The sequence below is a fragment of the Octopus bimaculoides genome, chromosome 6 (assembly GCF_046866305.1).
Source record: "Octopus bimaculoides isolate indiv1 chromosome 6, ASM4686630v1, whole genome shotgun sequence".
Classification (NCBI taxonomy): domain Eukaryota; kingdom Metazoa; phylum Mollusca; class Cephalopoda; order Octopoda; family Octopodidae; genus Octopus; species Octopus bimaculoides.
In genome coordinates, this window is record NC_142933.1 from 58,478,168 (window position 1) to 58,503,999 (window position 25,832).

A 25,832-nucleotide genomic window follows, 5' to 3' on the forward strand; every position below is an offset into this window, starting at 1 on the left:
GGGCACTGGCAACGATCTTACTTGGCTTGCCGGGTCTTCTCACGCACAGCCCATTTCCAAAGGTCTCGGTCCGTAGTCATCGCCTCGGTGAGGCATATACATCTACACATATGTATACATATACATGTATGCATATAGATCTATATCTATGCATATACGTGTATATGTATACATATACATCTCTTTCTCTCTCTTTCTCTCTTTCTCTCTCTCTGAAAGTATCTGTCATTACAGTATCGAAATGTGATTGTTTCAGTTAGTAGAATAACGTGTACATATACATCTATATGTATACATATACATCTCTCTCTCTCTCTTTCTCTCATTCTCTCTCTCTCTGAAAGTATCTGTCATTACAGTATCGAAATGTGATTGTTTCAGTTAGTAGAATAGTTTCATTTTTAAAGTGAAAGTATTTGACATGAGTGTTTTTGTTTCACTTTTGACACGTAATACCTAAATAGTGGAGGAGATATTATGTTGCCGTGGGCTCGAACTCTGCAAGAAGTTAAAAATTTTTTTGACTAAAACACAACTGGAACCCTAAGTAAGGCATGTGTAAAATTTGAATGAAATTGATTGCGTAGTTCTCGAGTTTTAGGGATTCACACAGACAGACAGACAGACACACATTCTCATTTTTATATATATAGATTATAAATATTTAGGGGTAAAAAAAGTATTCGTACAGAATAAATTTATGAGTTTCTATGCCACAAAATACTGTTAAGATATTTTTTTTTTTTACTAGAACTTTCTCGTTTGTTCCAATAATCTTATCAGTGGTCATTTTTAAGCGTCAAAATGCTATCTTCTTCATTCAGCACTGAGACAACATAAAGTAGTGTCGTAATAATGGTGAAAAGTAAAGAACTCACAAATTCAGTGAAAAACTTAATTATTGAACAGTGGAAAGCAGGTAAAAGCTACAGGAAAATATCAGAGACCCTTTGTATTCCATTTTCTACCATATCTTCATTTATTCAAAGATGTAAAAAATCGGGAACTGTTGAAAACAGAATAAGATCCGGTGCACCACGCAAGATTTCCCCTAGATCTTTAAGAAAAATTAAGTGAAGTATTGAAAAAACCGCAATGATCACCAGAAAGGAGTTGCAAGAAAATTTGTTAGCTTCAGGGACTAGTGTTACACTATTAACAATCAGCAATGAACTTCATAGGAATGAACTGAAGTCATGCTCTCCTAGAAAATCTCCACTGTTGATTAAAAGGCATAGAGATGCCCGTTTAAAATTTGTTTATGAACATAAAGATACATCTGATACACTCTGGGAAGATGTTCTTTGGACAGACGAGTCGAAAATTGAATTGTTTGGACGAAATTTGCATAGCCATGTTTGAAGGAAAGATGTTACCACCTGTTCGCTGAAAAACACAATTCCTACTGTAAAGTTTGGAGGTGGCAACATCATTGTGTAGGGGTGTTTCTCTGCAAATGGCACTGGCAATTTACGTGTGATAGATCGTAGAATGAATGCAGAGATGTACCAAAATATTTTGAACAGTAATTTATGGGACTCTGTAGAAAAGCTGCAGCTTTGTGAAGGGTGGGTTTTACAACAGGATAACGACCCTAAGCACACGGTGAAATCTACCAAAAATGGATTGTCAATCACAATATAAAATTATTAGAATGGCCAAGCCAGTCACCTGATTTGAACCCCATTGAAAATTTGTGGTGTTATTTGAAAATTAAAACTCATTCAAGAGCCCCAATGTGCATTCCAGATTTGAAGAAAATTTGTCAAGAAGAATGGGAAAAAATTCCTAAAGAAGCATGCGAGTCAGTGATTAAGAACTACAAGAAGAGATTGGTTGAAGTGGAACTGAATAATGGTTATGCTACGAAGTATTAAATCAGAATTATCCGTTATTTATGTTCTGTATGAATACTTTTTTCACCCCTAAATATTTATATTTGTATATAAATTCATTAGTTACTATAATTTATTAGTTTCTTTTGCACATCCTTAGTTTATGTATGTGTATGCAAATATAGTATTGGTATATCCCATTTATGTTCATTAGAAATTAAATAAATAAAGAATTTTGACATGTACGAATATTTATCCCCCCCCCCCCCACTGTAGTATGAAGGATGAAGAATTGATGAAAAGTAAAATAGTTCTGAGAAGTAAAAAGAATAAGCAGAGTCTTGGAAAAACTGATGAAATATGCAAATTTCTACATATTTAATTACAGCAGTAGAATATTGCAGTTAGTAAGATGATGGGTGGCAGGAGTGTTATGAAGAAGAAATTACGCAAGGATGGAGCCCAGTTATGCATATCACTATCACTATTCTCTGAGCATCTCTGAGACATCAAACTTGGCAATGACACTCTGGTCTCATGTCACTTCCACTCAAATGGTCATTTCTACAACATCTGTCTGTGTTTGAACTGTCTTTGCACAGAGGCCACTTGGACTCTCACCTTCACTGTGAACAGGAATTGACCTCTCTTCATTCCTTTGCTTCTTATGGCCTTAATTCGTCACTTCTCTTCATCTAAAAGTACCCCGACACATGTTCCCACACTTCCCACTGGGAGATTGGAGGTCCTTCAATTTTCACTATTTCATCCCATGTCTTCTTAGGTCTTTCTCTTCTACAAGCTTCATCGGCATTAAGTCCTTGGTACTTCTTTGCACAGCTGTTCTCATCCATACAAATCCCATGTTCATGCCAGCACAGTCTTCTTTCTTCCAGACTACATCTGATTCTTCTTATGTCCAATTTTTCTCTCAGCACATTTGTACTTGATCATACTCATCCAACAGAGCATGTTATCTTCAATCCAGTCCAGTCTTCTTCAATCCTCTGCATTCAAGGCCCATACACACACACACACATTCATTTATACCTGTACATATATATGTATACATACAAGTATATATATATATATATATATATATATATATATATATATATATATATATATATATATATATATACATACATATACATGCACACACACAAACACACACACACACGCATATATATATATATATATATATATATAATTTAGAGTAAAGAACCACAATTCTTGAACTCATCCATGAAAATCCACAGTTACATATAGAAAAATTTTATAGGTAAATACACTAAAAAGATCAATAATAAAAATACAAAGTAATAAATATTAAAATGACTACACGTGTTTCATAACCACATTTTCAAATAGAAAATAAAATAAAAATCAAATCGATTAAAATCGATTCAAAATAAATCGATCTAAAATCAATTCTATTCATAAATATAGATAATCTTCGGGTCAAAATATAATAACGATAATAATAAAATGAATGTATATATATATCAACTAACAATAAATAACAAGTGAATTTATATAAATACTTATTTTGCCAATAAATAAAAGAAAAACATTTAACAATATTATTGAAAATATATGCAATACTTATCTTATCAAAGGTTTAGTTTAAACTAAAATTTAAACGTTATACTATTAACTTAGCATTTATTAGAATATCTACTAACAATAAATAACAAATTAATTTATATAAAAATACTTATTTTACCAATAAATAAAAGAAAAACATTTAACAATATTATTGAAAATAAATGCAATTCTTATCTTATCAAAGCTAGATCGATTTATTTTGAATCGATTTTAATCGATTTGATTTTTATTTTATTTTCTATTTGAAAATGTGGTTATGAAACATGTGTAGTTGTTTTATTATTTTAATATTTATTACTTTGTATTTTTATTATTGATCTTTTTAGATTTTTCTTATTAGATTTTTCTATATGTGACTGTGGATTTTCATGGATGAGTTCAAGAATTGTGGCTCCTTTCTTTAAATTATATATTTATATATTATATATTGTGAAACTTAATTTAATTTTTATTTTGTTAAATTAAATTAAATTGAATTTTTATCTGTAAATTTGGATTTTTATCCCTAATATATATATATATATATATATATATATATATATATATATATATATATATATATATATATATATATATATATAATATGTGTATATATGTATATATCATCATCATCATCGTCGTTTAACGTCCGCTTTCCATGCTAGCATGGGTTGGACGATTTGACTGAGGACTGGTGAAACCGGATGGCAACACCAGGCTCCAATCTAATTTGGCAGAGTTTCTACACCTGGATGCCCTTCCTAATGCCAACCACTCAGAGAGTGTAGTGGGTGCTTTTACGTGTCACCCGCACGAGGGCCAGTCAGGCGGTACTGGCAATGGTCACGCTGTGTATATATATATATATACACACATATACACATACAAATGTACACACACATGCATGCATGTTCACAGTCACAGGTATGGCTGTATGTCTAAGAAGTTCACTTCACAGTCAAGTGGTTTCTGTTTAATCCCTCTGCACGGTACCTTGGTCAAGTGTCTTTTACTATGGAATTGAGTTGAGCTACAAATTGTGAGTAAAATTTGACAGATGGAAACTGAAGTCTATTTCGTGTGTGTGTGTGTGTATGTGTATGTGTGCACGTGCATGCACATGTGCGCATGCATGTGCCTTTGTTTCTGCATGACTTTGCAATGATGCTACTTGGGCTGTGATGACATTTGTTTATGTCCTGTGTAAAGAATATTTTCTGTAGTTCAATGGTTAAATAAGCAAAGTACCTTACTTGAAATCAAATAAGGGCTGTGTTAGAAAGGGTAACTAGCTATAGAATACTGCTTCACAAAGAGTGGCCAATTCATGCCAACGTATAAAAAGCAGATGTGAAAACAAAATTGATGGTGATATAGATGTATATGTGCATTGTGTGTGTGTGTGTGTGTGTGTGTGTGTGTGTGTACGTATGTGCATACACATGTGTGTGTTTGTATGTGTGTGTGAATTTCACCTTTCTACGAACTTAGGAAGTAAAAAACATATATAGTATATATATATATATATATATCAATTCTAAAAATAGCCAAACACCTACTGCTGCCGTCCAAAGGAATTGGTATAAAAGACAGAAAACCAGCCAACTTATTACAGTCTGTTAAAGTCTGTCATACCGGCCATGACGAAGGGAAATAGCCCTGAAACTCGAGTCGCCTTTATATATATATATTTATATTTATATATTTATATATTTGATCCTTTATATTGAACACTCAATATTTCATCTACATTCAATACTTTCTTTCATGGTGCCATCCATTTTTATGTTATTTTATTTTATATTGTATATTGTATATCATATTATATATTGTATATTCCATATTCTATACCCCACATTAGTTCTGCAGGAATATAAATAAAACATAAAAAACAGACAGTGTTGGAACTCTTTTAAGCAAAATAATATATTCCTCTATACACAATCATACAAAAAACCCCACCTTTTTTGTATTTATTTTTACTCGCATATATATATATATATATATATATATATATATATATATATATATATATATAATATAATATAATATAATATAGGATAAATTCTTTATAAGAATTTATCAAGTAGTCAGCGTGAAAAAACCTCATAATGAAAAAATAACGAAAAATTTCGTAATGAAAAAATTCATCGTTTCTTCATAGATATATTTAATTATATATAAAGGGCATTAACTGTGTATCAATGCCTCACGCTATCGAGGGACTAAATAAGTAAAAAAAACTACCAAAAATAAGCAACATATTTACCGAAAGCGAGGGAATGCAGCTTTTCAAAATTTATCTCTTAAAAACATTTAACTCAACGGTAGACCACTGGTTTCTCAATCAAATACAGAAAAAACTGTGAAGTAACCTGTATTCTTTTGTTCATCAGTACACGTATGGTCAAGATATATAAAAATAAACAAGAATCACCTACCATGATGTAGCCATCACAGCAACGATGACTTTTGTTCACAATTATATATCCCTGAAAGAGATTTGAATTTATCCAGTTGCATCTCGGTAACATGTGTTTATACAGAATGATATTCAGCGCTGAATATATTCTAATTATTTATAATATAATATAGGATAAATTCTTTATAAAAATTTATCAGGTAGTCAGCGTGAAAAAACCTCATAATGAAAAAATAACGAAAAATTTCGTAATGAAAAAATTCATCGTTTCTTCATAGATATATTTAATTATATATAAAGGGCATTAACTGTGTATCAATGCCTCACGCTATCGAGGGACTAAATAAGTAAAAAAACTACCAAGAATAAGCAATTATATATATATATATATATATATATATATATATATATATATATATATATATATATATATAAATCACCACTCCGATTTGATTACCATTGGAACTTTATACTTTTCAGACTCTACCATCATTGATCTTACAGTACACTGTTGTTGATATATATCTATACTATGATAGAAAGAAAAATGCAAGCCAGGAATAACAATATTTAAGTATTTAATAAACCTGGAAAATACAGGACAAGAAGTAAACCTAAAATAAAAGAAAAGAGCTTAAAGATTGCAGCCAAAATAAAATTTGAATGGGTTGCATCTTGTATCCTGGCTTCCCACAGTGTCAACAATTTATTCCAACCATCTCTTATTCTTTCTTCTTCAAACAGCTTTTTCTCTTATGTCCAACCTTCTTGCAGTACCAACAACTTTCATTAAATCTTCTTGCTTCACATACTTGCCCCTTCCTTGCTTTGAATCTCGAACTGTCATCCACCTGGAATATTCTTGTGTTAGACCTTACATACAACTCAAATTCCAGAGCTCTTGCAAATGCCTCTTGCAGAGTATTTGGCTTAATTGTTTCACTTGAACTTTGAGCTCTGTACTTCCCGAAGCATTGATAAACTGTTCTTTCAGAAGAAAAGCCAAAAGTTCCTGGGCAAGCTGTTTTAGTGATTCTCCTCTAGCCCGTGTGTGGGTCTGAAATTGTACCCTGTGCACTTTTCTCTAACACTTCAACTTGTGAAGATTAACAGCTTCTGTCCTCCACAGACAATTAGCACCCACTCCAGAAAGGGCACCTCTGGAAGTTTTGTCATTCTCAAAATGTAGCATATGTTGCCCACCATTTCTATGCGATTTCTGCTCATCAGCTTGAGGTTCAGCAATACAAAACTGTTCTACAGCCTTCATTCTCTCATTTAAACATTTTCAGCTGTTCACTTAACTGTTCCTTGCATCTTGTAATATCATATCATGAGCCACCTCATGTCTGTACTGCTCTAATTCTTAATGTACTTTTTCATGTTGAAGAACAACTGTTGCTGTTCTTCCACATTCTTTTCACAAGTGTGTTCAACTGTCCCTGAAGACGCATGTGCTGCGCTTTCTGCTCTTCCTTCAACTCAGTCAGTTTATCATGTTGGTTTTGTTGTAATGCTTTCATGATTGTAGCCAGAGAAACCTCTTTCTTCACTGCCTGCTTCCTTGTGTGTACTCCTTCTGGCTCCATAGTGAATAATCAGCTAAGTGCAGCAATAAATATATCCCACTTCTGACACCAGTTGTTACACCCCAGGTGACCTCCTGATACCATCAACAGGCTCTAACAGTCTGTGTCCACTGCTGAGGAGACTGTAAATGAGTTCAACAAGCAAACTTGCTTAGAGCAGAAGATGTGGTAGTTACAGAAGTAAGAAAAGTTGACAATAACAAAACAAAACCGTTGAGTATAAACATAATAAAAGAACTTTAATTAAGAGGCAAATAAAAATTTATGGAAAAAATACACAGTTCTTTAGAGAGTTTTTTAGAAGTTCTTTCATTTACCTATGAAATGTTTAAGCTTCTTTTGGTGAGTTCTTTTTATTCACTAGTCTAATGATTCATTATTTTTTTAATCTTTTTTTTTTTGTCGACTGGATTTCATTGTTACTTCTGAATTTACATTAGTTCAGTAACCATTCTGAATTCTTTATGATGCCAAGTTTATACTGACTGTTTTCACAGCAATTTCAAAACCTACCTTACTAAGACACCACTGTTCACATTAACCAACTCACATTCACCTTTGCCCTTTTTTATACCCGTTCTCCTCTCAGCAAAGATTCCACTGCTCATATTAACCACTAACATTCACAAGAATAATCTGATTGGAGTAGTGATAAAGTCGCTCAAAAGATGTAGCAAAAGTCCAAGAAGAAGGTAAGAAATGAGATAAGGATCCAAGAGAGAAAGAAGTTCAGTCAGACAGGATCAAATTGAGGTGGCTATGTAAGCATATATTATGGTTGAAAATTTTACAATTATGTCATCTATGATAGGGTCCATAATCACCAACTTCAATAAATTCAAACTAAAAGACCAAAATGTCAGGCCTTTGTGCTTAATTAACTATGTCCCTCAGCATTTTAGTGAGCTCCTTAGTCATTAGGGTATTGATGATACCATTCCTTGCCAACCATAACATACCTGCTACTCATGCTTCCACCTAAATTTATGCTAACCCCTTAAACTAAGAACACTACCAGAAATCACAAATATAGCCAGGGTCAGCTTAAACATGTATAACTGTAGGGCCTCTAGAACCTACCCACTGAATAGCAATTGTATGAGGATAAATGTGTTGTGACACATAATGCCCTAAGATACCCTTATTTCAATAAGCCAGCCTTAGTAAGAGGAGGATTTCTGTGCACCTATAATCATTTAACAGCAAACTTTGTGGGCACCACTTCAAGTGCTTATTCAATAACTATTCAGAGTAACTATATGTCCCATGGCCCCACTCCTAAACACCTACCCATGTCTAATGCCTTTGTATCCTAACATCCTCCAGCCTCATTCTTCACACCCATCGATGTACCCATTCCCCTCCTTACAATAAGTTCTGTAATTACTAATGAGGTTTATTATTGTACTATATAGTCATGTTGCTGGAAGCATATCATCCTGTTTGTTAGTATTGTTGTACTACATCACTATGTAACCATGGCCATATCATCATGTTTGTTATCATTGTGTCACCTCCAGACCTGAGCAGTCTTATCAGTATGGTTTATAATGACTACTTATATCAATATTGACACTGACAGCGATATGATTATTATAATCTCTGTATTTTACTTCACTTTACTATTTTTGCTATTGGTATGATGTTTATTACTTCCGCCTTAGCGAAGATGGAGGTATTGTTTTCAGTTGTGTTTGTTTGTCTGTGGACAAGATATATCTTGAGAACCTCTGAATGGATTTGAGCCTCATAACTGGCACAAACTGATTAGATTTGGACAAGGATTCTGGATTATTTGTCATATTTACTTTACTTTACATGATTACAATCTTACATTGACTTTCAAGTCTTTCTCAATCATCTCCCTTTAGGCTGTTTCCAAAGCTTTATTTTCATTTCTCTATTATTAATTTTATTTGCGTCTCTATCTTAGTAGAAGCTGATGGATAAAGGAATCCCGCAAAGCAAACCAAATAAAATTTGGAATTTTTTGCGGAGGGTGAAAGTGTTAACAAGAACAGGACAGTGAGAACAAGACAGTAAAAAGATGACAGTGAAAACAAACAATAAGGGCTGTTAGGCCAAGACAATAGAAAAATTATTATTTTTTTGAACTCTAGTAGACGTGAATGAGAGAAGAGACAAGAGACAGAAAAATCATGTCTTCTAATGTCTCGTTTGTCTGTTTTTTTCGTTGTTTGAAAAAAGTTTGTCTTCTGTTTTCATTTCTCACTGTGTTTAATGTTTTTTTGTGATGTCCTGTACCCATATATGCATGTATATATACATATAGATGTAGGTATGTACATATATGTATGCATATATGCATATGTTTACATATTGTTTATATTAATATATTATATATGCAATGCAGATAAGATAGAGATTTTTATTTATTTACGGCCTCAAACATCTCATACCTTTTGCGCTTTAGTCTGCCCTCTATTATTTATCTTGTTTCTCTCCATGAAATTCAATTGAATTCAGTTTTTGTCTTAAATTCATACTTATTCATTTTCTAAGCTTCCTAAATTCATGCTACTTATATATTCTATCCACCTAGGTTTCATTGCTCTTTTAAAAATTGCGATTTATGCATTGTTGTCTCTCAAATATTTAAAATCTACGATTAAGAGGCCTATCTCCTGGCTGATGGTACACCCGCCCTCCCACCCCCTCGACCGGAAGTTCATTCCTCTGTCATCCTGTCATCCTCGGCTGTCTCCCGGAACCCATCTAGTGGCCTTGGCCATCCTCTCCCCTACCTTTGGGTAGCGCATTAAGTTTGAGTAATGTTTGCAGGTTGTAGGTACTGTTTTGCTTATGAATTCTTCCAATTGCAAGTTTTCTTTTCAGGTACACGACACTGCTTTTTCCCTTCCCAGGCTACAGGCCCACACCCCCAACACCCATACTGTTAGGATTGGCCCTCTCAACGTCGGCACGCTGAAAGGTAGATCTGGTGAAATTGTTGAGATGCTTGAACGGAGACGCGTAGATATGTGCTGCATCCAGAAAGTAAGATGGAGAGGAGGTTCTGCGAGGTTCCTCACAGGCAAAGAACACAGGTACAAGATTTTCTGGGCAGGGAACACTGACGGGGTTGGGGGCGTAGGAATGCTTCTAGCGGAGAAATGGGTGGATAAGGTAATCAAAGTCGTTAGAGTAAGTGACAGAGTACTTAAGATTAGACTAGTGCTTCATCATAGATTAGCTACTGTCATCTCAGCCTATGCACCTCAACCGGGGCTACCAGATGGTCTGAAAGACCAATTCTATGACACCCTCTTGCAAACTACCTCATCGACAAGTGACAGGGACCTTCTCTTTGTGGCTGGAGACTTCAATGGTCATGTCGGACGTCATGCTGGAGGCTTCCATGGCATACATGGAGGCTATGGCTTCGGTTCCCGCAACGAGGAGGGAACCAGACTGCTGGAGTTCTGTGATGCAACCGATCTTATGGTCTGCAATACCAACTTCAGGAAACCTGCCAGTCACCTAGTCACCTACCGCTCCGGCAGACACTCTAGCCAAATCGACTACATCCTCGCCAGAAATAGGGAAAGAGGGCGGCTTATAAATACCTACCCTGGCGAAGAATGTACCCCACAACATAGATTAGTAGTTAGCGACTTTGGGATCAAGGCAAAATGGGTGCCCAGAATTAGACCGGCCTGGAGGAGAAGGGTGTGGAAGCTTAAAGACCCTGCAAATGGACAGAGACTTAGAGACAAGTTACTTGAAGCATTTAACGAAATAGAAGGTGATATAGCATCATACAACTTGGAAGACAATTGGAGATTTCTGCGGGACAACCTGTTGAAAGCCACCAACCAGATCTGTGGGTCGTGTAAGGTCCCCTCTCAACCCAGAGTAACGTGGTGGTGGAACAAGAAGGTAGACAGGGCTATTAGACAAAAGAAACAGGCTTAGAAGGACTCGAAGAACGGTGGTAGTAGGGAATTGTACCAATGTGCCAGAAGGGAGGCTAGGCGACAGGTTTATTTAGCCAGAGGGGAAGCAAATAAGAAAAGATTTACCAATGTTCTGCGCCGTGAGGACCAAAGACTCGAGGTATTTCGTGTTGCAAGACAGTGTAGGAGAGAGAATAGTGATGTCGTAGGAGAGAAATGTGTTCACATGGATGATGGTACGCTTGCACTAAATGAGGATGCAAAGAAAGAGGTCTGGAGATGCCACTACGATAGATTGCTTAATAAAGAGAATGAATGGGAGGAAGAGAGCCTGCCGTATGACGACCCAATAGAGGGACCAACTATCCAAGTTGATAGTACCAGTGTAGATAAAGCAATTAAGAGTATGAAGACCGGGAAAACCCCCGGCCCATCAGGAACCACTGCAGAGATGCTCAAAATATCTGGCAGTGTTGGCTATAGCCTAGTCACCCGTATTACGAACCAGGTGATACACGAAGGAGTCATACCCAATGACTGGTGTAGTAGCATCATAGTCAACTGCTACAAAGGTAAAGGTGACGCTTTAGATACAAATAATTACAGAGGCATCAAGCTGTTAGATCAGGTTATGAAAGTTACAGAGAGGGTCATAGCCCAACTAATTAGGGAGCGAATCAATTTAGATGAGATGCAATTTGGGTTCGTGCCAGGTAATAGCACTACTGATGCCTTATTTCTAGTAAGACGGCTGCAGGAGAAATACCTAGCTAAGGATAAACCTCTGTACCTGGCTTTCGTTGACATGGAGAAAGCCTTTGACAGGGTCCCCCGATCCCTTATCTGGTGGTCAATGAGGAAACTTGGGATAGAAAAATGGTTAGTGAGAGCTGTGCGAGCCATGTACAGAGATGCTGCTAGTAAGGTGAGGGTTGGAAATGAGTACAGCAATGAATTCCGGGTGGAGGTAGGGGTCCACCAAGGTTCCGTCCTCAGCCCCCTCTTATTTATCATAGTCCTCCAGGCAATCACAGAGGAGTTCAAGACAGGTTGCCCCTGATGACCTTGCCCTAATTGCGGAGTCACTATCAGAACTAGAGGAGAAGTTTCAGGTGTGGAAGCAAGGTCTAGAATTGAAGGGCCTTAGAGTCAACCTAGCTAAAACCAAAATCCTAATAAGTAGGAAGGTAGATAAAACACAAACCCCTTCAGGTAGATGGCCCTGCTCAGTATGTAGAAAAGGAGTAGGTAGTAACTCTATAAGATGTACCCGGTGCAAGCTATGGACACATAAGAGGTGCAGCAACATCAAAGGCAGGTTAACTAGCAAGTTAGTTTTTGTTTGTGGCAGATGTTCAGGTGCAATAAAGACTGCAAACAAACAGGAAACAACTTCTATCTCATTCCAGGGTGAAAAACTAGAGGTAGTCGATAGCTTCCGCTATCTGGGCGACCAAGTTAGTAGTGGGGGTGGGTGCGCTGAAAGTGTAGCTGCTAGAATAAGAATAGCCTGGGCAAAGTTTAGAGAGCTCTTACCCCTGCTGGCGACAAAGGGACTCTCACTCAGAGTAAAAGGCAGACTGTATGACGCATGCGTACGAACAGCCATGCAACATGGCAGTGAAACATGGGCTGTAACTGCTGAGGACATACGTAAGCTCGCAAGGAATGAAGCCAGTATGCTCCGTTGGATGTGTAATGTCAATGTGAATACCCGTCAGAGTGTAAGTATCTTGAGAGAAAAGCTGAACATTAGAAGCATCAGTTGTGATGTGCAAGAGAGTCGATTGCGCTGGTATGGACATGTGGTGAGAATGGATGAGGATAGCTTCGTGAAAAAGTGCCACACCCTAACAGTTGAGGGAATCCGTGGAAGAGGTAGGCCCAGGAAGACCTGGGCTGAGGTGGTGAGGCAAGACTTTCGTACATTGGGCCTCACCGAGGCGATGACTACTGACCGAGACCTTTGGAAATGTGCTGTGCGTGAGAAGACCCGGCAAGCCAAGTAAGATCATTGCCAGTGCCCCTGGACTGGCTCTTGTGCGGGTGGCACATAAGATGCACCATTTTGAGCGTGGCCGTTGCCAGTACCGCCCGACTGGCTTCCGTAGGATTTTCGAGCGAGATCGTTGCCAATGCCCCTGGACTGGCTTGTGCGGGTGGCACATAAAAGACACCATTTCGAGCGTGGCCGTTGCCAGTATCGCCTGACTGGCCTTCGTGCAGGTGACACGTAAAAGCACCTACTACACTCTCTGAGTGGTTGGCGTTAGGAGGGGCATCCAGCTGTAGAAACTCTGCCAAATTTAGATTGGAGCCTGGTGTTGCCATCCGGTTTCACCAGTCCTCAGTCAAGTCGTCCAACCCATGCTAGCATGGAAAGCGGACGTTAAACGATGATGATGATGATGATATTAACACTTTACAGTATGCTTACATATATACCTACAGATATACATCAATCTAAAACAACAGGAATACTAAAGGAAGGCTGGAACTTAAGAGAAGAGCGAGCCAAATGGTTTAATTCTATTCATTTAAAAATTCTTGAGTAGAGCTTATTATTATTACCTCCGCCTTTGAAACTATTTTGAATGGTGAATTTAACTTTGGCTTCTATTAAATAAGGATAAACTATTTATTACTGTTACTAAATTTTCTAAAGCCACCTTCACATTCCATGATTACCATTGGGAATGATTAGGTACCAGACAAGGATTCTGAATTATTTTTCTGGTTTTTTCACTTAACTTTTGAGATTGGTTGGGTTCATTTTTAGTATTCTCGTTTGTAAGAGCAGTCGAGTTTATTTCAGATATTCTCATTTTAAAAATCATCTCTTTCTAATTGTTGAGAGAATGTTGGTGTCGCCTTGGTGGAGGTTTGCACTCTCTGAGTGCTCTTGTTATTGTTATTGATAGCATACATACCCAATGATATGCATGTGGGGTGGATTATCCACATTATTGTATTATTATCAGTTTGTGTGTGTGTGTATATATCATCATCATTTAATGTCCGTTGTCCATGTTGGCATGGGTTGGATGGTTTGACAAGGGCTGGCAAGCTGGAAGGCTGCACCAGACTCCAGTCTGATTTAGCAGGATAGATGCCCTTCTTAACGCCAACCATTGTGAGAGTATAATGGATGCTTTTACATGTCAGTGGCACGGGTGCTATTTGCATAACACTAGTATCTGCCACATCTATGATTTTACTTGGCTTGATGGGTCTTCTCAAGCACAGCATTGTATCAAAGGTCTCGATCATTTGAAAAGTGCTTTTTACATGTCATTGACATTGGCCATCTTACCACTGTGAGGCTCAACGCCTGAATGATGCTTTTTACATGCCACCAGCTTGGGTGCCAGTTATGTGACTCCAGCAGCAGCCACAACCACGGTTTCACTTGGCTTGATAGGCCTTCTCAAGCACAGCATATCGCCAAAGGTCTTGATCACTAGTCATTGCCTCTGTGAGGCCCAAAGTTCAAAGATCATGCTTCACCACCTTGTCCCGTGTCTTCTTAGGTCTGCCTCTACCACAGGTTCCACAGGATAACGGAAGTTATCTACTACCTCTAGCTTACCCCTCTGGCAGTTGATGGAGTCTATTTTCTGTACATTTTTGGTGTTTATTGTACCTGTGCATCTTACACGTACAAAAGCTATTTTCCTCTGATATTGCTGCACCTCTCTCTTATATGTCCATAGCTTACACCAGGTATATCTTATGGAGTTTTTACCTACAACTTCAGATTGAGCAGGGCCATCTATCTAAATGGATTGGTGATTTGTCTGCCTTCCTACTTACTGAGACTTTGGTATTTGCTAACTTAACTATAAGGCCCTTCGATTCTAAACCTTGCTGCCATACCTGAAATTTCTCTAGTTATGGTAATGATTCAGCTATAAGACCAAGGTCATCAGCATAGAGGAGCTCCCAGGGGCAGCCTGTCTTAAATTCCTCTGTTATTACCCGGCGGACTATGATGAACAAGAGGGGGCTGTGCACCAATCCTTGGTGAACCCCTACTTGTACCCTGAATTCTTCACTGTACTCATTGCCAACCCTCACCTTACTGATAGTGAACCTGTACTTGGCTTGTACAGCTCTCACTAGTCACTTGTCTATTCCTAATTTCCACATTGACTACCAGATAAAGGATTGTGGAACCCTGTCAAAGGCTTTCTCCAAGTCAACAAAAGCCAAGTACAGAGGTTTATCTTTGGCTATATGTTTTTCCTGCCGCTGCTTTACCAGAAATATAGCATTAATGGTGCTTCTCCCTGGCACAAAACCAAACTGCATCTCATCTAGACGAAGTCTCTCCCTAATTAGTTGGGTTATGACCCTCTCAGTAACTTTCATCACCTGATCCAATAATTTGATACTTCTGTAATTATTTCTATCTAAGGCATCACATTTACCTTTGTCGCAGTTGACTATGGTGCTGCTACACCAATCATTGGGTATGACTCCTTCGTGAACCACCTAATTTACAATATGGGTGACTAGACTATAACCTACACCGCCAGATATTTTAAGCATCTCAGCGGTGATTCTTGATGGGCTTTCCCTGTTTTCATATCCTTAATTACTTTATCTATCCTTAATTACTTTATCTACCAAACTACTGTCGATTCAGATAGCTGGTTTTTCAGTTGGGTCAACATTTGGCAGACTCGCCTCCTCCCATTCATTCTCCACATTCAACAGTCTTTCATAATGGCATTTTCAAGCCTCTTCTTTTGCAGAAATCAATGCAAGTGTGCCATCAACTATGTGGACACGTTTCTCTCATATGACATCACAATTTTCTTTCATACACTATCTTGCAATCCAAACCACTTCAAGTTTTTGGTCCTCACATCACTGAACATAGGCAAACTTCTTTCCTGCTTCTACCTTGGCTAGATATACCTGTCTCCTAGCTTCCCTTCTGAAATAGTTCCCTGCTACCCCCACTCTCCCAGACCTGTTTCTTTGCTCTAATGGCTCTGTCTTCAGCATTGTTCCAGAACCATGTCACCCTAGGTATAGATGGGACTTTGCACCCACCACAGATTTGGTCTGTGGTACTCAGCAAGCTCTCCTGCAGGAATTTCCAGTTGCCCTTTATGTCAGAAGTTTGTAGCTCCTCCTTCCTCCCATCAAATTTCTCAATTAGGATGTCCCTAAATCTCTGACCATATGAAGGAGTCCTTAATCTTCCAAATCCTTCTTTTCCAGATTGGTCTGCTTTTTGGCATCATTCTGGTCTGGAGTCTAAAGTCACTAATGACTAGTCTATGCTGGGGGTACATTCTTCACCAAGGAAGGTGTTTGTATTTAGTAGTAACCATGCATCCTGCTGTCTAGTGAGAATGTAATTGATCTGGTTTGCATAGTCACCTGATTGGTAGGTTAATAGGTGGCTGGCTGGCTTCCTGAAGTTGGCATTCCTTTATTATTATTATCTACAATAATAAAAATAAAGACTATTACAAAGTGACTTAACATTACCTTTAATTTTATATATATATATATATATATATATATATATATATATATATATATATATATATATATATATATATATATATATACAGCTTTATATGGATTGTACATGTTTCAATAACGTATTTTGAATACCTGAGAGCAAACCAGTAAATGTTTGGAGTAATCCCTTACTATTTACAAATATGTGTGTGTGTGTGTGCATGTTTGTGTCCCATGTTAGTCTGTGTGTATATATTTATGTATAGATTGTTTATATATACATTTCTGTATGTATGTGTATCTATATATCTGCATATGGGTGTATATGTGGAGCAAGCAGACAAACCCTTAATGGCATGGTAATTTATAACCCCTACTGTAGTACCCTTTCTGCTGGCCTATCTAGGTACAATGTCTTACTCATCTGGCTTCCTTCCCAAAATGTGGCTTGAATGTGTTTCTGGAACATCCGATGTATCTTTGTGTGCAGATGTTGGCGATGCTGTTTCTGTTGATGTTGACACTGCTCCTACTGCTGTTGCTGGTGTTGGTGTTGGCATCAGAGTTGTTAAAGCTGGCATTGGCGTTTGTACTGGTGCTGGTGCCATTAATGTTGGCATAGGGGACATCATTGATGGTGACGCTGTTGGTGGTGTTATAGCCATCATTGTTGGTGTTGCTGGAGCTGTTGTCTGTTATCATGTTGTCACTGTTATTATTGTTATCATTGGCGATGGTGCTGTTACTAACTTTGTTCTGGATGTTGCCATTGCTGTTATTGTTATTACTGACAGTGGTGCTTGCTGCTAGTTCTGTTCAGGTTGCTGTTGTTGCTATTGGTACTGTACTAGTCACTGAGAAGGCTGCTGATGTTGCTATTAGGGTTGGCTACCACCTCAGCTTCATAGATGACTTCGTTGCTTTCACAATTGCCTCCCACTGGGCATCTGTTGTGGTCCCTGCATGAGCCTCCTGCCTCCACCCATGGTCTAGGGTTGTTAACTAGAATGCTCCTAATATTGGGTACACAGCTAAAAGAGACCCTTAGGTTGTGACTTTTGAAAATGCATCCAAACTTATGTGATCATGTGAAGTGTTTATCTACTAGCCATAGGAATATCCTACCTAGACACATTTTTATGTTGAAGGTCACTATCAGAACTAGAGGAGAAGTTTCAGGTGTGGAAGCAAGGTATAGAATTGAAGGGCCTTAGAGTCAACCTAGCTAAAACCAAAATCCTAATAAGTAGGAAGGTAGATAAAACACAAACCCCTTCAGGTAGATGGCCCTGCTCAGTATGTAGAAAAGGAGTAGGTAGTAACTCTATAAGATGTACCCGGTGCAAGCTATGGACACATAAGAGGTGCAGCAACATCAAAGGCAGGTTAACTAGCAAGTTAGTTTTTGTTTGTGGCAGATGTTCAGGTGCAATAAAGACTGCAAACAAACAGGAAACAACTTCTATCTCATTCCAGGGTGAAAAACTAGAGGTAGTCGATAGCTTCCGCTATCTGGGCGACCAAGTTAGTAGTGGGGGTGGGTGCACTGAAAGTGTAGCTGCTAGAATAAGAATAGCCTGGGCAAAGTTTAGAGAGCTCTTACCCCTGCTGGCGACAAAGGGACTCTCACTCAGAGTAAAAGGCAGACTGTATGACGCATGCGTACGAACAACCATGCTACATGGCAGTGAAACATGGGCTGTAACTGCTGAGGACATACGTAAGCTCGCAAGGAATGAAGCCAGTATGCTCCGTTGGATGTGTAATGTCAATGTGAATACCCGTCAGAGTGTAAGTATCTTGAGAGAAAAGCTGAACATTAGAAGCATCAGTTGTGGCGTGCAAGAGAGACGATTGCGCTGGTATGGACATGTGGTGAGAATGGAGGAGGATAGCTGCGTGAAAAAGTGCCACACCCTAACAGTTGAGGGAACCTGTGGAAGAGGTAGGCCCAGGAAGACCTGGGCTAAGGTGGTGAGGCAAGACCTTCGTACATTGGGCCTCACCGAGGCGATGACTACTGACCGAGACCTTTGGAAATGTGCTGTGCGTGAGAAGACCCGGCAAGCCAAGTAAGATCGTTGCCAGTGCCCCTGGACTGGTTCTTGTGCGGGTGGCACATGAGATGCACCATTTTGAGCGTGGCCATTGCCAGTACCGCCTGACTGGCTTCCGTAGGATTTTCGAGCGAGATCGTTGCCAGAGCCCCTGGACTGGCTTGTGCGGGTGGCACATAAAAGACACCATTTCGAGCGTGGCCGTTTTCGTGCGGGTGACACGTAAAAGCACCCACTACACTCTCCGAGTGGTTGGCGTTAGGAAGGGCATCCAGCTGTAGAAACTCTGCCAAATCAGACTGGAGCCTGGTGTTGCCATCCGGTTTCACCAGTCCTCAGTCAAGTCGTCCAACCCATGCTAGCATGGAAAGCGGACGTTAAACGATGATGATGATGATGATGATGAGGGAGGGGGAAAACCAAATGATATTCCTATGGCACTTCCTTCTGCAGGTATTGGGGCCTGGCATGTAAGAGATACAGTCCCTAAATCTGCTTATAGTAGGAGGCTGCTGCATCAAAAATCTCTCAGCTAGAAGAAAGTTTTGTGGTCCTCTTGCTAACATCCTTCACCAGGTTTTTTAATATGATGGTTGGGTGACAGTAGGCTGTATTGATGCCTGTCAGCCTCTCATTTGGTTTGTGTTAGGGCCTGTATGTACCGGAGCCCAAGTCAAGTGTAATATCTAAGAAGTCCGTGTAGGTGAAATTGGTCTTGATAGTGATTTTCAGTTCCATGGAGTCAATGGTGCTAATTAGATCTTTCCTAAGTCTGTCTAGGGTGTGCCCGTTGGGAATCATCCCTGTAGAGACCAAAGAGGATAGAGGGGAAATTCTTCATAAGGGCATTGAGGATATATGATCCGATGAGGTTGCATAAATGAGCACTGTCATAGGCCACCATTGCTACATCAAAAGAGCATACATGGTCGGATTGCTTGATCCAGGTCAAATCTTTATTGAACAACACTGTTTTCCTGGCATGCATAATGACATTTATGTTGACATATAGTAACAAAGTCTTTTCCTCCTCCATTTTCTAGAGAGGCCACTTACTAGAGAAGCCATAGGCCAGCAGGTTTGGAGTCTGGGGAAACGCTTTAAAGCTAAGCATTTCATGGATGTGAAACCCAAGGTAACCTCCTAGACCAGCCATATCTATCTTTATCTATATGTATATCATCTTCATCATCATCATCATCATCATCATCATCATCTAACATCTGCTTTCCATGCTCGCATGGGTTAAATGGTTTGACTGGAACTGGTAAGCCAGAGAGCTGCACCAGATTCCAGTTTGATTTGGCATGGTTTCTACAGCTGGATGCCCTTCCTAACACCAACCACTCCAAGAGTGTATTGAGTACTTTTTACGTGCTACCAGAACAGGTACCATTTACATGAAACTGGCAACAGCTGTGACTATGATTTCACTCTGCTTGACGAGTCTTCTCAAGCACAGCAAAACGCCAAAGGTCTTGGTCACTTGCCATTGCCTCCATGAGGCCCAACATTTGAAGATCATTCTACTGGCAATGGCCATGATTACAATTTCATGGGTGCCGTTTACATGACGCCAGCAACGGCCACAACTACAGTCAGTTTCACTTGGCTTGATGGGTCTTCTCAAGCACAGCATATTACCAAAGGTCTTGGTCATTTGTCATCACCTCCGTGAGGCCCAACATTTGAAGATCATACTTCACCACCTCATACCATGACTTCCTGGATCTACCTCTTCCATAGGTTCCCTCCACAGTTAGAGATTGAGACTTCTTTACACAGCTGTCCTCATCCATATGCATCATATGATCATACCAGTGCAGTTGTCTCTCTTGCACACCACATCTGATGCCTTTTATGCCCAGTTTTTCTCTCAAGTTTTTATGCCCAGTTTTTCTCACACTCAGTTGTACATGCACACTGACATTGCACAGCCAGCAAAGTATACTAGCTTCATTTCTTTTTCACCTTTGCATGTCCTCTGTAGTCACAGCCCATGTTTCACTGGTGTGTAAGCATAGGTGTTCACACACAGGCATCATACAATTTCACTCTGAAGGAGAGGCCCTTTGTTACCAAGAGAGGTAGAAGCTCTCATGTATATGTGTGTATAAATATATATATATATATATATATATATATATATATATATATATATATATATATATATATATATATATATATATATACATATATACATTATATTGATATATATATATGTATATACATATATACATTCTATTGATATATATATTTATATATATATATATATATATATATATAATATGTATATATGTATATATATGTGTATATATGTGTGTGTGTGTGTATATATATATATATATATATATATATATATATATATATATATATATATATATATATATATATATATATATATATATTCTATTGATTAGGAATAGAATTAAACTAGATGAGATGCAGTTTGGTTTTGTACCTGGGAAAAGTACCACAGATGTCATCTTCCTTGCTGCAGGAAAAGTATTAGGCCAAAAGTAAGTCAGTGTATTTGACTTTTGTCACCTTGGAGAAGCTTTTGACAGAGTCCCTTGCTCTGTTATCTGGTATTCTAAGGAAGTTAGGAGTAGATGAGTAGTTTGTTAGAACTATGCAAGCCATATACAGTGATGCTGTCAGTAGGGTGAGAATCGACCATGAATACAGTGATGAATTTAGCATACAAGTAGGGATTCATTAGGGCTCAGTTCTCAATTCACTCTTATTCATCATAGTCCTCCAGGCCATAACAGAGGAGTTCAAAACTAAATGCCCATGGAAACTTCTATATGCTGATGACCTCACTCTTATTGTAGAATCTGTAGCAGATTTTGAGAAGAATTTCCAGGTATGGAAACAAAACCTGGAATTGAGAGACCTTAAAGTTAACTTAGTGAAGACCAAAGTTGTTGTTAGCAAAAAAGCAGGTAAATCTCTTTCCATCAAGTAAATGGCCCTGCTCAATATGTAGGAAATGAGTTGGAAGTAATTCCATTTGCTGCACCCAGTGTAAGTTATGGACACATAAGAGGTGCAGTGGAATCTCAGGCAGATTAACAGATAAAATCATCTTCATATGTGGCAGATGTGCAGGAACAAAAAGCATTAAGGAAACAATCAGACTATCTCAAATGCCCAGGAGGCTCTCTTGAAGTTGTAGATGGTCTTTGTTGCCTAGGCGACCAAATTAGCAATTGTGGAGGATGTTCTGAAAGTATTGTTTCTTGAATAAGAATAGAATGGAGCAAGTTCAGTGAGCTTTTACCTCTGTTGGCAACAAGTGTTCTCTCTCTCTCTCAGAGTGAAAGGTAGATTGTGTGATGCTTGTGTACTAACAGTTATACTCCATGGTAGTGAGACATGAGCTCTGAATCCAGAAGATATGCATAGGCTAGAGAGGAATGAAGGTAGTGTGCTCTGTTGGATGTGCAACATCAGTGGTGGATGTACAACAAAGTACAAATGTGTTGAGAGAAAAGTTGGGCATAAGAGAAATCAGATGCAGCATGCAAGAGAGAAGACTACATTGGTCTGGACATGTGATGCATTGGAATGAAGATAGCTGTATGAAGAAGTGCTGATCAAGGGAAGTGGATGGTACCTGTGAAAGAAGGAGACCCAGGAAGACATAGATGAAGTAGTGAGGACCGATCTTATTCATCATAGTCCTCCAGGCCATAACAGAGGAGTTCAAAACTAAATGCTCATGGAGATGACAATGGAGCAGGATGTCTGGCAATATTAGGTTCTTGAGAAGACCCACCCACTTCAGCAAAACTGAGTTCTACAAAACTTTTCACACATCCTACCCTAACAAACCAAACTACATCACTTCACCACATTTCCTCTTTCTCATGCACTAGTAGTAAGCATCTGTCAGTTTTGAGAGGTCATGGATTTGCACCCAAAGAAATTATGTCAGCTGCTGATGGTGGTGCAGCATCTGTTGTGGTTGTAGAGGCCCACATGGGAGTGGCAGTCATGTATACAGTGACTGCATTTGAAAGAGTACTCTGTGGGTGCTACTGGTTTTTCCTTCTGTTGAGTGTGCTTTTCTTTAATGGCAAGTTCCTGTTTTTGTTCCCCTGTCTCCAGCGTGGGCAATCATTTGCAACCTCCTCCCATCTTAAGATGTCCAGATCAAGTGACTTCATATCCCTCTTGCAGACATCCTTGAAATGAAGATGAGGTCATCCACGTGCTCTTGTGCTGGTGGACAATTCCCTATACAGGAGGTCTTTTGGGATCTTCCAGTCTGGCATGCAATGTACATGACTGAGCCAGCACAGATGACGCTGCTGGAGCAGGGTTGAATATGCTGGGTATTTTGGTGTGGTTGAAGACTTTGGTGATGTGGTCAGTCCACTTGATATCCAAGATGTGTCTCAAATTACAGAAGTGAAAGATGCTGAGACACCACTCCAGTCTGGAGTAGAGTCTCCACATCTCACTGCCATGTTTATGCTTATCACTCACTCCCCAATCCTGTCCTCACAGCACTGGTCACTGGATCATTGCTATCCTGTTGCCCCCACTTCTTTGCATTCATGTGAAATCTTTACTCCTTTTGGCAATACCCTACCATTTATATTTTGACCCCCATACCTTGAGGGTAAGCCCCAGTTCTTCGCCACCATTTATCTCACTTTTGCTCTACTCTATCATCCCACTTATATTCTGATCCTTGTTCCTTGTGAGTATGCCGTGACACTTCATCATCTCTTTCCTGCTCTCTCTTCTACTCTCACTCTCTTCCACTCTCTCTCTCATTCTTGATCACTCTCTCTTTCTCCCTCTCTCTCTGACCAGATAACCATGTATCACCTCTACAGCAAAGCACTTGACTCTGTCTTTCTGTCACACTCTAGCCTTTCATCAACTGGCACAAGATCACCTCTTCCAATGCCCCCTCCCCTCTCAAAAGGATTTTTCTCTTGCAATTTACTGGGTGATCCTGCCAATGCTGGTGCCACATAAAAAACATCCACTTCACACTGTAAAGTGGTTAGCATCTGGAAGGGCATCCAGTTGTAAAATCCTTGCCAAAACTGACCTTGCTTGTGCTGGTGTCACATAAAAAGCACTCAGTTCACTCTGCAGAGTGGATGGTGTTAGGAAGGGCATCCAGCTGTAAAAACCATGCCAAAACTGACAATAAAATCTGGTGCAGTCTTTTACCAGCTGCTGTCAAACTGTCCAACCCATGCCAGCATAGAAAGCAGACATTAAATGATGATGATGATGATGATAATGTATATATATATATATATATATATATATATATTTATATATATATATATATATATATATATATATATATATATATATATATATATATATATAGGTGAGAAAGTTGGTATGTGAAAGCACATGGTTGGATGTATAAAAGATAATAAGAGTGAAAAAACTACAGAAGGCTTGTGTTACATGGTTAAAGTATATATTTAAATTATGTCAGAAAAATGTTATAAAATTTTTTTGGTATATAAACATTGTATTTGGAGAAATAACCGGTTTCGTGTTGTCTTTTCAAATTTCTCTACTTCATTGTAACATGTGTTCGCTCCAGTCTGAAAAAGAAGAGTTCTAGATAGGGGGAGGTAATTAGGGATTTCTTCCGGTATAAGGGAGATAATCGAAATCTAGGAGGTGGTAGAATTTGATTAATTTACCATGGTTTTGTTCTATATTTTTTTCCCTCTCAGTGAGGTGATGAATTTCCCTATTTAAATGTGTTAGCAATGGTTAAGTTTGAGTTTGTATTTTTGAATGAAAAAGGTTTCCTTATTTAATCTAATTTGTGTTGGTGTTCTAATGGCACATTGATAGAAAGGAAAGATTATAAATTGTGGTAGCATTTGTTTTGCGCATTTCTCAATATGCTCACTAAGAGTTATCATTTGGTATTCTGGGCATGCAATCTGCTGTCGATGCAGAGTGCATCTGCGTCTGAGCGATAATCCTGTGGACCCTATGTAGTTTTCGTGGCAGCCCGAGCATCTTATTACATAAATAAGGTTTTCTGAGGCACAAGTAAAGTCATATTTAACTTTGAATTTCTGTTTTCTCCCCTCCACCCTGTTTTTTTTCCTGTACATCTATAGACACGTACAAGGAACCTTATAAGTACGCGCTTGTGATTGTGTGCGTGTGTGCGGGTGCCTGCATATATAGATATATGTGTGCATACATAAAAATATATGCGTGCATGCGATAATATACGCAGTTTTAGATGAGTCTTGACCTTGTCACTACACAGTAATTTCCCTTTGTTTTAATGGTCATTTTTCACAGGAATTTTCAATGACCGGATAACTGAAAAGATGTTGGCATGGGCTCCCACCCTGGCATCCAAAACTCGGAGTTTTATCATAGCTACTGAATAAGTGTCACATATTTTTACATATATATATATATATATATATATATATATATATATATATATATATAGAGAGAGAGAGAGAGAGAGAGAGAGAGAGAGAGAGAACTATATATATAGATATACATATATATGCATGCCCGCATGCACACACACATTCATACAAACATACAAACACACACTTACACATCTACTATATAAATCAAAGTATGTGCATATGTATGTGAATATATCACAGAAAGGCTCTGAAATGGTGTGTCCTCAAGAAAAATGGATTCGATTTTCAAAATCTTTGAACCAATGACATCAGTTGCAATTAATCAAAAAATTTAATTTGTTTTGAGAAATAACTCAACTTTTAGATCAACAGATCTCCCACTCTCTATCTGTCTCCATAAAGCTCTCTCTTTCTTTTATATCATCAAGCTCTCTCTCTCTCTTTCTCTTTTTTAAGGGTGTGATATATTTATCACACACTTTATCACTCCATATATATTTCTGTCACACATGCTGCTTCCCACTCTCTCTCCCTCCCTCTTGATAT

The 25,832-nt window shown here is 38.5% G+C and overlaps 1 protein-coding gene across 12 annotated transcripts in view; it reads left to right on the forward strand.

Moving 5' to 3' along the window:
- Window positions 1-25,832, forward strand: part of LOC106873629 (jmjC domain-containing protein 8) — a 462,181-nt gene that overhangs the window by 431,290 nt on the left and 5,059 nt on the right. The window contains exon 10 of one of the 12 annotated variants that reach the window (XR_008264424.2): window positions 19,932-20,023. The exons of the other annotated variants lie outside the window; for them this stretch is intronic. The gene's annotated coding sequence lies outside the window, so the exon portion shown is untranslated. The remainder of the gene's footprint in view (window positions 1-19,931; window positions 20,024-25,832) is intronic. 12 annotated transcript variants of the gene reach the window in all.